The sequence below is a fragment of the Antennarius striatus genome, chromosome 17 (genome assembly GCF_040054535.1).
Source record: "Antennarius striatus isolate MH-2024 chromosome 17, ASM4005453v1, whole genome shotgun sequence".
NCBI classification, from domain to species: domain Eukaryota; kingdom Metazoa; phylum Chordata; class Actinopteri; order Lophiiformes; family Antennariidae; genus Antennarius; species Antennarius striatus.
In genome coordinates this window covers 2197843-2210039 of record NC_090792.1, presented here as the reverse complement: position 1 = coordinate 2210039, position 12197 = coordinate 2197843, and the positions used below count along the sequence as shown (strand labels likewise).

The following is a 12197-nucleotide window of genomic DNA, read 5'->3' as shown; positions in this document are numbered from 1 at the left end:
AGCAAGAGCGTGGTGCAATCGCTGCACATTTTACATGTCAAGCCCACTCTCCGTACACTCCCCCTTTTCTCCAGCGAGCCAGGCCGGGCAGGACTCGTGGGCCTCGTCTGAACAGGGCAAAGGCACCAGTGAGGCCTTTCCCCGGCACTCCAACGCAAATTACACATGGATTGGTCTGCATGGAGGAAGTGGTGGACATTTTTCCTTTGACATGTGGATCAGGGGAGAGCGCGAACGCAGTCCCCCACTACCAGAAATTATGCAGTCGAGATTCCCACATTTGGGGAATTCGCAGGAGTCAGCACAGCCGCAGTGCAATGGCTTAGCCTCGCCCTGGGAGAACCACCTTGCTGATCATGGTATCTCCCCTGCCAGGTAAGTATGAGCTTGAGCTGTCTGAGGCAGCGTGCTGCTTCCCAGACGCACACCCCTGGATCGTGGTGCACGCTTGAAGTGTTGGAGAGTAAAGAATATAACACACACCAGACACTCGTGCAATTGATCAATTGCGCGGCTCAACACTGTTTTGGACGTGTGGGCAACAAGTACTATCCCTGTGGTTTACGTGTCTACTGGTTTATTTCTCCATTCCACAAATGAAGTTTCCAATGATAGCTAGTTTGGAAGCGCTTCCTGTGTCCAAGAGACAGAGAAAAGAGCTCATCAATCACTCCAATATCAAACAACCACGGGGGCTGTGCGAGCACCGATATCTGGACAGGTTTCCTTTCACGAGCACAACGCAAGCTCAGCAAGAGCGTGGTGCAATCGCTGCACATTTTACATGTCAAGCCCACTCTCCGTACACTCCCCCTTTTCTCCAGCGAGCCAGGCCGGGCGGGACTCGTGGGCCTCGTCTGAACAGGGCAAAGGCACCAGTGAGGCCTTTCCCCGGCACTCCAACGCAAATTACACATGGATTGGTCTGCATGGAGGAAGTGGTGGACATTTTTCCTTTGACATGTGGATCAGGGGAGAGCGCGAACGCAGTCCTCCACTACCAGAAATTATGCACAAATTACACATGGATTGGTCTGCATGGAGGAAGTGGTGGACATTTTTCCTTTGACATGTGGATCAGGGGAGAGCGCGAACGCAGTCCCCCACTACCAGAAATTATGCAGTCGAGATTCCCACATTTGGGGAATTCGCAGGAGTCAGCACAGCCGCAGTGCAATGGCTTAGCCTCGCCCTGGGAGAACCACCTTGCTGATCATGGTATCTCCCCTGCCAGGTAAGTATGAGCTTGAGCTGTCTGAGGCAGCGTGCTGCTTCCCAGACGCACACCCCTGGATCGTGGTGCACGCTTGAAGTGTTGGAGAGTAAAGAATATAACACACACCAGACACTCGTGCAATTGATCAATTGCGCGGCTCAACACTGTTTTGGACGTGTGGGCAACAAGTACTATCCCTGTGGTTTACGTGTCTACTGGTTTATTTCTCCATTCCACAAATGAAGTTTCCAATGATAGCTAGTTTGGAAGCGCTTCCTGTGTCCAAGAGACAGAGAAAAGAGCTCATCAATCACTCCAATATCAAACAACCACGGGGGCTGTGCGAGCACCGATATCTGGACAGGTTTCCTTTCACGAGCACAACGCAAGCTCAGCAAGAGCGTGGTGCAATCGCTGCACATTTTACATGTCAAGCCCACTCTCCGTACACTCCCCCTTTTCTCCAGCGAGCCAGGCCGGGCAGGACTCGTGGGCCTCGTCTGAACAGGGCAAAGGCACCAGTGAGGCCTTTCCCCGGCACTCCAACGCAAATTACACATGGATTGGTCTGCATGGAGGAAGTGGTGGACATTTTTCCTTTGACATGTGGATCAGGGGAGAGCGCGAACGCAGTCCCCCACTACCAGAAATTATGCAGTCGAGATTCCCACATTTGGGGAATTCGCAGGAGTCAGCACAGCCGCAGTGCAATGGCTTAGCCTCGCCCTGGGAGAACCACCTTGCTGATCATGGTATCTCCCCTGCCAGGTAAGTATGAGCTTGAGCTGTCTGAGGCAGCGTGCTGCTTCCCAGACGCACACCCCTGGATCGTGGTGCACGCTTGAAGTGTTGGAGAGTAAAGAATATAACACACACCAGACACTCGTGCAATTGATCAATTGCGCGGCTCAACACTGTTTTGGACGTGTGGGCAACAAGTACTATCCCTGTGGTTTACGTGTCTACTGGTTTATTTCTCCATTCCACAAATGAAGTTTCCAATGATAGCTAGTTTGGAAGCGCTTCCTGTGTCCAAGAGACAGAGAAAAGAGCTCATCAATCACTCCAATATCAAACAACCACGGGGGCTGTGCGAGCACCGATATCTGGACAGGTTTCCTTTCACGAGCACAACGCAAGCTCAGCAAGAGCGTGGTGCAATCGCTGCACATTTTACATGTCAAGCCCACTCTCCGTACACTCCCCCTTTTCTCCAGCGAGCCAGGCCGGGCAGGACTCGTGGGCCTCGTCTGAACAGGGCAAAGGCACCAGTGAGGCCTTTCCCCGGCACTCCAACGCAAATTACACATGGATTGGTCTGCATGGAGGAAGTGGTGGACATTTTTCCTTTGACATGTGGATCAGGGGAGAGCGCGAACGCAGTCCCCCACTACCAGAAATTATGCAGTCGAGATTCCCACATTTGGGGAATTCGCAGGAGTCAGCACAGCCGCAGTGCAATGGCTTAGCCTCGCCCTGGTAGAACCACCTTGCTGATCATGGTATCTCCCCTGCCAGGTAGGTATGAGCTTGAGCTGTCTGAGGCAGCGTCCTGCTTCCCAGACGCACACCCCTGGATCGTGGTGCACGCTTGAAGTGTTGGAGAGTAAAGAATATAACACACACCAGACACTCGTGCAATTGATCAATTGCGCGGCTCAACACTGTTTTGGACGTGTGGGCAACAAGTACTATCCCTGTGGTTTACGTGTCTACTGGTTTATTTCTCCATTCCACAAATGAAGTTTCCAATGATAGCTAGTTTGGAAGCGCTTCCTGTGTCCAAGAGACAGAGAAAAGAGCTCATCAATCACTCCAATATCAAACAACCACGGGGGCTGTGCGAGCACCGATATCTGGACAGGTTTCCTTTCACGAGCACAACGCAAGCTCAGCAAGAGCGTGGTGCAATCGCTGCACATTTTACATGTCAAGCCCACTCTCCGTACACTCCCCCTTTTCTCCAGCGAGCCAGGCCGGGCGGGACTCGTGGGCCTCGTCTGAACAGGGCAAAGGCACCAGTGAGGCCTTTCCCCGGCACTCCAACGCAAATTACACATGGATTGGTCTGCATGGAGGAAGTGGTGGACATTTTTCCTTTGACATGTGGATCAGGGGAGAGCGCGAACGCAGTCCCCCACTACCAGAAATTATGCACAAATTACACATGGATTGGTCTGCATGGAGGAAGTGGTGGACATTTTTCCTTTGACATGTGGATCAGGGGAGAGCGCGAACGCAGTCCCCCACTACCAGAAATTATGCAGTCGAGATTCCCACATTTGGGGAATTCGCAGGAGTCAGCACAGCCGCAGTGCAATGGCTTAGCCTCGCCCTGGGAGAACCACCTTGCTGATCATGGTATCTCCCCTGCCAGGTAAGTATGAGCTTGAGCTGTCTGAGGCAGCGTGCTGCTTCCCAGACGCACACCCCTGGATCGTGGTGCACGCTTGAAGTGTTGGAGAGTAAAGAATATAACACACACCAGACACTCGTGCAATTGATCAATTGCGCGGCTCAACACTGTTTTGGACGTGTGGGCAACAAGTACTATCCCTGTGGTTTACGTGTCTACTGGTTTATTTCTCCATTCCACAAATGAAGTTTCCAATGATAGCTAGTTTGGAAGCGCTTCCTGTGTCCAAGAGACAGAGAAAAGAGCTCATCAATCACTCCAATATCAAACAACCACGGGGGCTGTGCGAGCACCGATATCTGGACAGGTTTCCTTTCACGAGCACAACGCAAGCTCAGCAAGAGCGTGGTGCAATCGCTGCACATTTTACATGTCAAGCCCACTCTCCGTACACTCCCCCTTTTCTCCAGCGAGCCAGGCCGGGCAGGACTCGTGGGCCTCGTCTGAACAGGGCAAAGGCACCAGTGAGGCCTTTCCCCGGCACTCCAACGCAAATTACACATGGATTGGTCTGCATGGAGGAAGTGGTGGACATTTTTCCTTTGACATGTGGATCAGGGGAGAGCGCGAACGCAGTCCCCCACTACCAGAAATTATGCAGTCGAGATTCCCACATTTGGGGAATTCGCAGGAGTCAGCACAGCCGCAGTGCAATGGCTTAGCCTCGCCCTGGGAGAACCACCTTGCTGATCATGGTATCTCCCCTGCCAGGTAAGTATGAGCTTGAGCTGTCTGAGGCAGCCTGCTGCTTCCCAGACGCACACCCCTGGATCGTGGTGCACGCTTGAAGTGTTGGAGAGTAAAGAATATAACACACACCAGACACTCGTGCAATTGATCAATTGCGCGGCTCAACACTGTTTTGGACGTGTGGGCAACAAGTACTATCCCTGTGGTTTACGTGTCTACTGGTTTATTTCTCCATTCCACAAATGAAGTTTCCAATGATAGCTAGTTTGGAAGCGCTTCCTGTGTCCAAGAGACAGAGAAAAGAGCTCATCAATCACTCCAATATCAAACAACCACGGGGGCTGTGCGAGCACCGATATCTGGACAGGTTTCCTTTCACGAGCACAACGCAAGCTCAGCAAGAGCGTGGTGCAATCGCTGCACATTTTACATGTCAAGCCCACTCTCCGTACACTCCCCCTTTTCTCCAGCGAGCCAGGCCGGGCAGGACTCGTGGGCCTCGTCTGAACAGGGCAAAGGCACCAGTGAGGCCTTTCCCCGGCACTCCAACGCAAATTACACATGGATTGGTCTGCATGGAGGAAGTGGTGGACATTTTTCCTTTGACATGTGGATCAGGGGAGAGCGCGAACGCAGTCCCCCACTACCAGAAATTATGCAGTCGAGATTCCCACATTTGGGGAATTCGCAGGAGTCAGCACAGCCGCAGTGCAATGGCTTAGCCTCGCCCTGGTAGAACCACCTTGCTGATCATCGTATCTCCCCTGCCAGGTAAGTATGAGCTTGAGCTGTCTGAGGCAGCGTCCTGCTTCCCAGACGCACACCCCTGGATCGTGGTGCACGCTTGAAGTGTTGGAGAGTAAAGAATATAACACACACCAGACACTCGTGCAATTGATCAATTGCGCGGCTCAACACTGTTTTGGACGTGTGGGCAACAAGTACTATCCCTGTGGTTTACGTGTCTACTGGTTTATTTCTCCATTCCACAAATGAAGTTTCCAATGATAGCTAGTTTGGAAGCGCTTCCTGTGTCCAAGAGACAGAGAAAAGAGCTCATCAATCACTCCAATATCAAACAACCACGGGGGCTGTGCGAGCACCGATATCTGGACAGGTTTCCTTTCACGAGCACAACGCAAGCTCAGCAAGAGCGTGGTGCAATCGCTGCACATTTTACATGTCAAGCCCACTCTCCGTACACTCCCCCTTTTCTCCAGCGAGCCAGGCCGGGCAGGACTCGTGGGCCTCGTCTGAACAGGGCAAAGGCACCAGTGAGGCCTTTCCCCGGCACTCCAACGCAAATTACACATGGATTGGTCTGCATGGAGGAAGTGGTGGACATTTTTCCTTTGACATGTGGATCAGGGGAGAGCACGAACGCAGTCCCCCACTACCAGAAATTATGCAGTCGAGATTCCCACATTTGGGGAATTCGCAGGAGTCAGCACAGCCGCAGTGCAATGGAAGCCTCGCCCTGGGAGAACCACCTTGCTGATCATGGTATCTCCCCTGCCAGGTAAGTATGAGCTTGAGCTGTCTGAGGCAGCGTCCTGCTTCCCAGACGCACACCCCTGGATCGTGGTGCACGCTTGAAGTGTTGGAGAGTAAAGAATATAACACACACCAGACACTCGTGCAATTGATCAATTGCGCGGCTCAACACTGTTTTGGACGTGTGGGCAACAAGTACTATCCCTGTGGTTTACGTGTCTACTGGTTTATTTCTCCATTCCACAAATGAAGTTTCCAATGATAGCTAGTTTGGAAGCGCTTCCTGTGTCCAAGAGACAGAGAAAAGAGCTCATCAATCACTCCAATATCAAACAACCACGGGGGCTGTGCGAGCACCGATATCTGGACAGGTTTCCTTTCACGAGCACAACGCAAGCTCAGCAAGAGCGTGGTGCAATCGCTGCACATTTTACATGTCAAGCCCACTCTCCGTACACTCCCCCTTTTCTCCAGCGAGCCAGGCCGGGCAGGACTCGTGGGCCTCGTCTGAACAGGGCAAAGGCACCAGTGAGGCCTTTCCCCGGCACTCCAACGCAAATTACACATGGATTGGTCTGCATGGAGGAAGTGGTGGACATTTTTCCTTTGACATGTGGATCAGGGGAGAGCGCGAACGCAGTCCCCCACTACCAGAAATTATGCAGTCGAGATTCCCACATTTGGGGAATTCGCAGGAGTCAGCACAGCCGCAGTGCAATGGCTTAGCCTCGCCCTGGTAGAACCACCTTGCTGATCATGGTATCTCCCCTGCCAGGTAAGTATGAGCTTGAGCTGTCTGAGGCAGCGTCCTGCTTCCCAGACGCACACCCCTGGATCGTGGTGCACGCTTGAAGTGTTGGAGAGTAAAGAATATAACACACACCAGACACTCGTGCAATTGATCAATTGCGCGGCTCAACACTGTTTTGGACGTGTGGGCAACAAGTACTATCCCTGTGGTTTACGTGTCTACTGGTTTATTTCTCCATTCCACAAATGAAGTTTCCAATGATAGCTAGTTTGGAAGCGCTTCCTGTGTCCAAGAGACAGAGAAAAGAGCTCATCAATCACTCCAATATCAAACAACCACGGGGGCTGTGCGAGCACCGATATCTGGACAGGTTTCCTTTCACGAGCACAACGCAAGCTCAGCAAGAGCGTGGTGCAATCGCTGCACATTTTACATGTCAAGCCCACTCTCCGTACACTCCCCCTTTTCTCCAGCGAGCCAGGCCGGGCAGGACTCGTGGGCCTCGTCTGAACAGGGCAAAGGCACCAGTGAGGCCTTTCCCCGGCACTCCAACGCAAATTACACATGGATTGGTCTGCATGGAGGAAGTGGTGGACATTTTTCCTTTGACATGTGGATCAGGGGAGAGCGCGAACGCAGTCCCCCACTACCAGAAATTATGCAGTCGAGATTCCCACATTTGGGGAATTCGCAGGTGTCAGCACAGCCGCAGTGCAATGGCTTAGCCTCGCCCTGGGAGAACCACCTTGCTGATCATGGTATCTCCCCTGCCAGGTAAGTATGAGCTTGAGCTGTCTGAGGCAGCGTGCTGCTTCCCAGACGCACACCCCTGGATCGTGGTGCACGCTTGAAGTGTTGGAGAGTAAAGAATATAACACACACCAGACACTCGTGCAATTGATCAATTGCGCGGCTCAACACTGTTTTGGACGTGTGGGCAACAAGTACTATCCCTGTGGTTTACGTGTCTACTGGTTTATTTCTCCATTCCACAAATGAAGTTTCCAATGATAGCTAGTTTGGAAGCGCTTCCTGTGTCCAAGAGACAGAGAAAAGAGCTCATCAATCACTCCAATATCAAACAACCACGGGGGCTGTGCGAGCACCGATATCTGGACAGGTTTCCTTTCACGAGCACAACGCAAGCTCAGCAAGAGCGTGGTGCAATCGCTGCACATTTTACATGTCAAGCCCACTCTCCGTACACTCCCCCTTTTCTCCAGCGAGCCAGACCGGGCAGGACTCGTGGGCCTCGTCTGAACAGGGCAAAGGCACCAGTGAGGCCTTTCCCCGGCACTCCAACGCAAATTACGCATGGATTGATCTGCATGGAGGAAGTGGTGGACATTTTTCCTTTGACATGTGGATCAGGGGAGAGCGCGAACGCAGTCCCCCACTACCAGAAATTATGCAGTCGAGATTCCCACATTTGGGGAATTCGCAGGAGTCAGCACAGCCGCAGTGCAATGGCTTAGCCTCGCCCTGGGAGAACCACCTTGCTGATCATGGTATCTCCCCTGCCAGGTAAGTATGAGCTTGAGCTGTCTGAGGCAGCGTGCTGCTTCCCAGACGCACACCCCTGGATCGTGGTGCACGCTTGAAGTGTTGGAGAGTAAAGAATATAACACACACCAGACACTCGTGCAATTGATCAATTGCGCGGCTCAACACTGTTTTGGACGTGTGGGCAACAAGTACTATCCCTGTGGTTTACGTGTCTACTGGTTTATTTCTCCATTCCACAAATGAAGTTTCCAATGATAGCTAGTTTGGAAGCGCTTCCTGTGTCCAAGAGACAGAGAAAAGAGCTCATCAATCACTCCAATATCAAACAACCACGGGGGCTGTGCGAGCACCGATATCTGGACAGGTTTCCTTTCACGAGCACAACGCAAGCTCAGCAAGAGCGTGGTGCAATCGCTGCACATTTTACATGTCAAGCCCACTCTCCGTACACTCCCCATTTTCTCCAGCGAGCCAGACCGGGCAGGACTCGTGGGCCTCGTCTGAACAGGGCAAAGGCACCAGTGAGGCCTTTCCCCGGCACTCCAACGCAAATTACGCATGGATTGGTCTGCATGGAGGAAGTGGTGGACATTTTTCCTTTGACATGTGGATCAGGGGAGAGCGCGAACGCAGTCCCCCACTACCAGAAATTGTGCAGTCGAGATTCCCACATTTGGGGAATTCGCAGGAGTCAGCACAGCCGCAGTGCAATGGCTTAGCCTCGCCCTGGGAGAACCACCTTGCTGATCATGGTATCTCCCCTGCCAGGTAAGTATGAGCTTGAGCTGTCTGAGGCAGCGTGCTGCTTCCCAGACGCACACCCCTGGATCGTGGTGCACGCTTGAAGTGTTGGAGAGTAAAGAATATAACACACACCAGACACTCGTGCAATTGATCAATTGCGCGGCTCAACACTGTTTTGGACGTGTGGGCAACAAGTACTATCCCTGTGGTTTACGTGTCTACTGGTTTATTTCTCCATTCCACAAATGAAGTTTCCAATGATAGCTAGTTTGGAAGCGCTTCCTGTGTCCAAGAGACAGAGAAAAGAGCTCATCAATCACTCCAATATCAAACAACCACGGGGGCTGTGCGAGCACCGATATCTGGACAGGTTTCCTTTCACGAGCACAACGCAAGCTCAGCAAGAGCGTGGTGCAATCGCTGCACATTTTACATGTCAAGCCCACTCTCCGTACACTCCCCATTTTCTCCAGCGAGCCAGACCGGGCAGGACTCGTGGGCCTCGTCTGAACAGGGCAAAGGCACCAGTGAGGCCTTTCCCCGGCACTCCAACGCAAATTACGCATGGATTGGTCTGCATGGAGGAAGTGGTGGACATTTTTCCTTTGACATGTGGATCAGGGGAGAGCGCGAACGCAGTCCCCCACTACCAGAAATTGTGCAGTCGAGATTCCCACATTTGGGGAATTCGCAGGAGTCAGCACAGCCGCAGTGCAATGGCTTAGCCTCGCCCTGGGAGAACCACCTTGCTGATCATGGTATCTCCCCTGCCAGGTAAGTATGAGCTTGAGCTGTCTGAGGCAGCGTGCTGCTTCCCAGACGCACACCCCTGGATCGTGGTGCACGCTTGAAGTGTTGGAGAGTAAAGAATATAACACACACCAGACACTCGTGCAATTGATCAATTGCGCGGCTCAACACTGTTTTGGACGTGTGGGCAACAAGTACTATCCCTGTGGTTTACGTGTCTACTGGTTTATTTCTCCATTCCACAAATGAAGTTTCCAATGATAGCTAGTTTGGAAGCGCTTCCTGTGTCCAAGAGACAGAGAAAAGAGCTCATCAATCACTCCAATATCAAACAACCACGGGGGCTGTGCGAGCACCGATATCTGGACAGGTTTCCTTTCACGAGCACAACGCAAGCTCAGCAAGAGCGTGGTGCAATCGCTGCACATTTTACATGTCAAGCCCACTCTCCGTACACTCCCCCTTTTCTCCAGCGAGCCAGGCCGGGCAGGACTCGTGGGCCTCGTCTGAACAGGGCAAAGTCACCAGTGAGGCCTTTCCCCGGCACTCCAACGCAAATTACACATGGATTGGTCTGCATGGAGGAAGTGGTGGACATTTTTCCTTTGACATGTGGATCAGGGGAGAGCGCGAACGCAGTCCCCCACTACCAGAAATTATGCAGTCGAGATTCCCACATTTGGGGAATTCGCAGGAGTCAGCACAGCCGCAGTGCAATGGCTTAGCCTCGCCCTGGGAGAACCACCTTGCTGATCATGGTATCTCCCCTGCCAGGTAAGTATGAGCTTGAGCTGTCTGAGGCAGCGTGCTGCTTCCCAGACGCACACCCCTGGATCGTGGTGCACGCTTGAAGTGTTGGAGAGTAAAGAATATAACACACACCAGACACTCGTGCAATTGATCAATTGCGCGGCTCAACACTGTTTTGGACGTGTGGGCAACAAGTACTATCCCTGTGGTTTACGTGTCTACTGGTTTATTTCTCCATTCCACAAATGAAGTTTCCAATGATAGCTAGTTTGGAAGCGCTTCCTGTGTCCAAGAGACAGAGAAAAGAGCTCATCAATCACTCCAATATCAAACAACCACGGGGGCTGTGCGAGCACCGATATCTGGACAGGTTTCCTTTCACGAGCACAACGCAAGCTCAGCAAGAGCGTGGTGCAATCGCTGCACATTTTACATGTCAAGCCCACTCTCCGTACACTCCCCCTTTTCTCCAGCGAGCCAGGCCGGGCAGGACTCGTGGGCCTCGTCTGAACAGGGCAAAGGCACCAGTGAGGCCTTTCCCCGGCACTCCAACGCAAATTACACATGGATTGGTCTGCATGGAGGAAGTGGTGGACATTTTTCCTTTGACATGTGGATCAGGGGAGAGCGCGAACGCAGTCCCCCACTACCAGAAATTATGCAGTCGAGATTCCCACATTTGGGGAATTCGCAGGAGTCAGCACAGCCGCAGTGCAATGGCTTAGCCTCGCCCTGGTAGAACCACCTTGCTGATCATGGTATCTCCCCTGCCAGGTAAGTATGAGCTTGAGCTGTCTGAGGCAGCGTCCTGCTTCCCAGACGCACACCCCTGGATCGTGGTGCACGCTTGAAGTGTTGGAGAGTAAAGAATATAACACACACCAGACACTCGTGCAATTGATCAATTGCGCGGCTCAACACTGTTTTGGACGTGTGGGCAACAAGTACTATCCCTGTGGTTTACGTGTCTACTGGTTTATTTCTCCATTCCACAAATGAAGTTTCCAATGATAGCTAGTTTGGAAGCGCTTCCTGTGTCCAAGAGACAGAGAAAAGAGCTCATCAATCACTCCAATATCAAACAACCACGGGGGCTGTGCGAGCACCGATATCTGGACAGGTTTCCTTTCACGAGCACAACGCAAGCTCAGCAAGAGCGTGGTGCAATCGCTGCACATTTTACATGTCAAGCCCACTCTCCGTACACTCCCCCTTTTCTCCAGCGAGCCAGACCGGGCAGGACTCGTGGGCCTCGTCTGAACAGGGCAAAGGCACCAGTGAGGCCTTTCCCCGGCACTCCAACGCAAATTACGCATGGATTGGTCTGCATGGAGGAAGTGGTGGACATTTTTCCTTTGACATGTGGATCAGGGGAGAGCGCGAACGCAGTCCCCCACTACCAGAAATTATGCAGTCGAGATTCCCACATTTGGGGAATTCGCAGGAGTCAGCACAGCCGCAGTGCAATGGCTTAGCCTCGCCCTGGGAGAACCACCTTGCTGATCATGGTATCTCCCCTGCCAGGTAAGTATGAGCTTGAGCTGTCTGAGGCAGCGTGCTGCTTCCCAGACGCACACCCCTGGATCGTGGTGCACGCTTGAAGTGTTGGAGAGTAAAGAATATAACACACACCAGACACTCGTGCAATTGATCAATTGCGCGGCTCAACACTGTTTTGGACGTGTGGGCAACAAGTACTATCCCTGTGGTTTACGTGTCTACTGGTTTATTTCTCCATTCCACAAATGAAGTTTCCAATGATAGCTAGTTTGGAAGCGCTTCCTGTGTCCAAGAGACAGAGAAAAGAGCTCATCAATCACTCCAATATCAAACAACCACGGGGGCTGTGCGAGCACCGATATCTGGACAGGTTTCCTTTC

General features: G+C 52.3%; 16 non-coding genes across 16 annotated transcripts; all 16 read right to left on the bottom strand.

The window, feature by feature from the left end:
- Window positions 1–219: 219 nt before the first annotated feature.
- On the bottom strand, window positions 220–383 carry LOC137611613 (U1 spliceosomal RNA). The gene has a single exon (XR_011038755.1). It is a non-coding gene; the product is annotated as a U1 spliceosomal RNA (small nuclear RNA).
- Window positions 384–1078: 695 nt separating this feature from the next.
- LOC137611612 (U1 spliceosomal RNA) lies at window positions 1079–1242 on the bottom strand. The gene has a single exon (XR_011038754.1). It is a non-coding gene; the product is annotated as a U1 spliceosomal RNA (small nuclear RNA).
- Window positions 1243–1828: 586 nt separating this feature from the next.
- On the bottom strand, window positions 1829–1992 carry LOC137611611 (U1 spliceosomal RNA). Its single transcript, XR_011038753.1, has one exon. It is a non-coding gene; the product is annotated as a U1 spliceosomal RNA (small nuclear RNA).
- Window positions 1993–2578: 586 nt separating this feature from the next.
- LOC137611568 (U1 spliceosomal RNA) lies at window positions 2579–2742 on the bottom strand. The gene has a single exon (XR_011038709.1). It is a non-coding gene; the product is annotated as a U1 spliceosomal RNA (small nuclear RNA).
- Window positions 2743–3437: 695 nt separating this feature from the next.
- On the bottom strand, window positions 3438–3601 carry LOC137611610 (U1 spliceosomal RNA). Its single transcript, XR_011038752.1, has one exon. It is a non-coding gene; the product is annotated as a U1 spliceosomal RNA (small nuclear RNA).
- A 586-nt stretch (window positions 3602–4187) lies between these two features.
- Window positions 4188–4351, bottom strand: LOC137611608 (U1 spliceosomal RNA). Its single transcript, XR_011038750.1, has one exon. It is a non-coding gene; the product is annotated as a U1 spliceosomal RNA (small nuclear RNA).
- A 586-nt stretch (window positions 4352–4937) lies between these two features.
- On the bottom strand, window positions 4938–5101 carry LOC137611584 (U1 spliceosomal RNA). The gene has a single exon (XR_011038724.1). It is a non-coding gene; the product is annotated as a U1 spliceosomal RNA (small nuclear RNA).
- Window positions 5102–5687: 586 nt separating this feature from the next.
- LOC137611571 (U1 spliceosomal RNA) lies at window positions 5688–5849 on the bottom strand. Its single transcript, XR_011038712.1, has one exon. It is a non-coding gene; the product is annotated as a U1 spliceosomal RNA (small nuclear RNA).
- A 586-nt stretch (window positions 5850–6435) lies between these two features.
- Window positions 6436–6599, bottom strand: LOC137611562 (U1 spliceosomal RNA). The gene has a single exon (XR_011038703.1). It is a non-coding gene; the product is annotated as a U1 spliceosomal RNA (small nuclear RNA).
- Window positions 6600–7185: 586 nt separating this feature from the next.
- On the bottom strand, window positions 7186–7349 carry LOC137611548 (U1 spliceosomal RNA). The gene has a single exon (XR_011038690.1). It is a non-coding gene; the product is annotated as a U1 spliceosomal RNA (small nuclear RNA).
- A 586-nt stretch (window positions 7350–7935) lies between these two features.
- LOC137611607 (U1 spliceosomal RNA) lies at window positions 7936–8099 on the bottom strand. The gene has a single exon (XR_011038749.1). It is a non-coding gene; the product is annotated as a U1 spliceosomal RNA (small nuclear RNA).
- Window positions 8100–8685: 586 nt separating this feature from the next.
- LOC137611533 (U1 spliceosomal RNA) lies at window positions 8686–8849 on the bottom strand. Its single transcript, XR_011038676.1, has one exon. It is a non-coding gene; the product is annotated as a U1 spliceosomal RNA (small nuclear RNA).
- Window positions 8850–9435: 586 nt separating this feature from the next.
- Window positions 9436–9599, bottom strand: LOC137611531 (U1 spliceosomal RNA). Its single transcript, XR_011038674.1, has one exon. It is a non-coding gene; the product is annotated as a U1 spliceosomal RNA (small nuclear RNA).
- A 586-nt stretch (window positions 9600–10185) lies between these two features.
- Window positions 10186–10349, bottom strand: LOC137611606 (U1 spliceosomal RNA). The gene has a single exon (XR_011038747.1). It is a non-coding gene; the product is annotated as a U1 spliceosomal RNA (small nuclear RNA).
- Window positions 10350–10935: 586 nt separating this feature from the next.
- Window positions 10936–11099, bottom strand: LOC137611561 (U1 spliceosomal RNA). Its single transcript, XR_011038702.1, has one exon. It is a non-coding gene; the product is annotated as a U1 spliceosomal RNA (small nuclear RNA).
- Window positions 11100–11685: 586 nt separating this feature from the next.
- On the bottom strand, window positions 11686–11849 carry LOC137611605 (U1 spliceosomal RNA). Its single transcript, XR_011038746.1, has one exon. It is a non-coding gene; the product is annotated as a U1 spliceosomal RNA (small nuclear RNA).
- Between the last annotated feature and the right edge of the window lie 348 nt (window positions 11850–12197).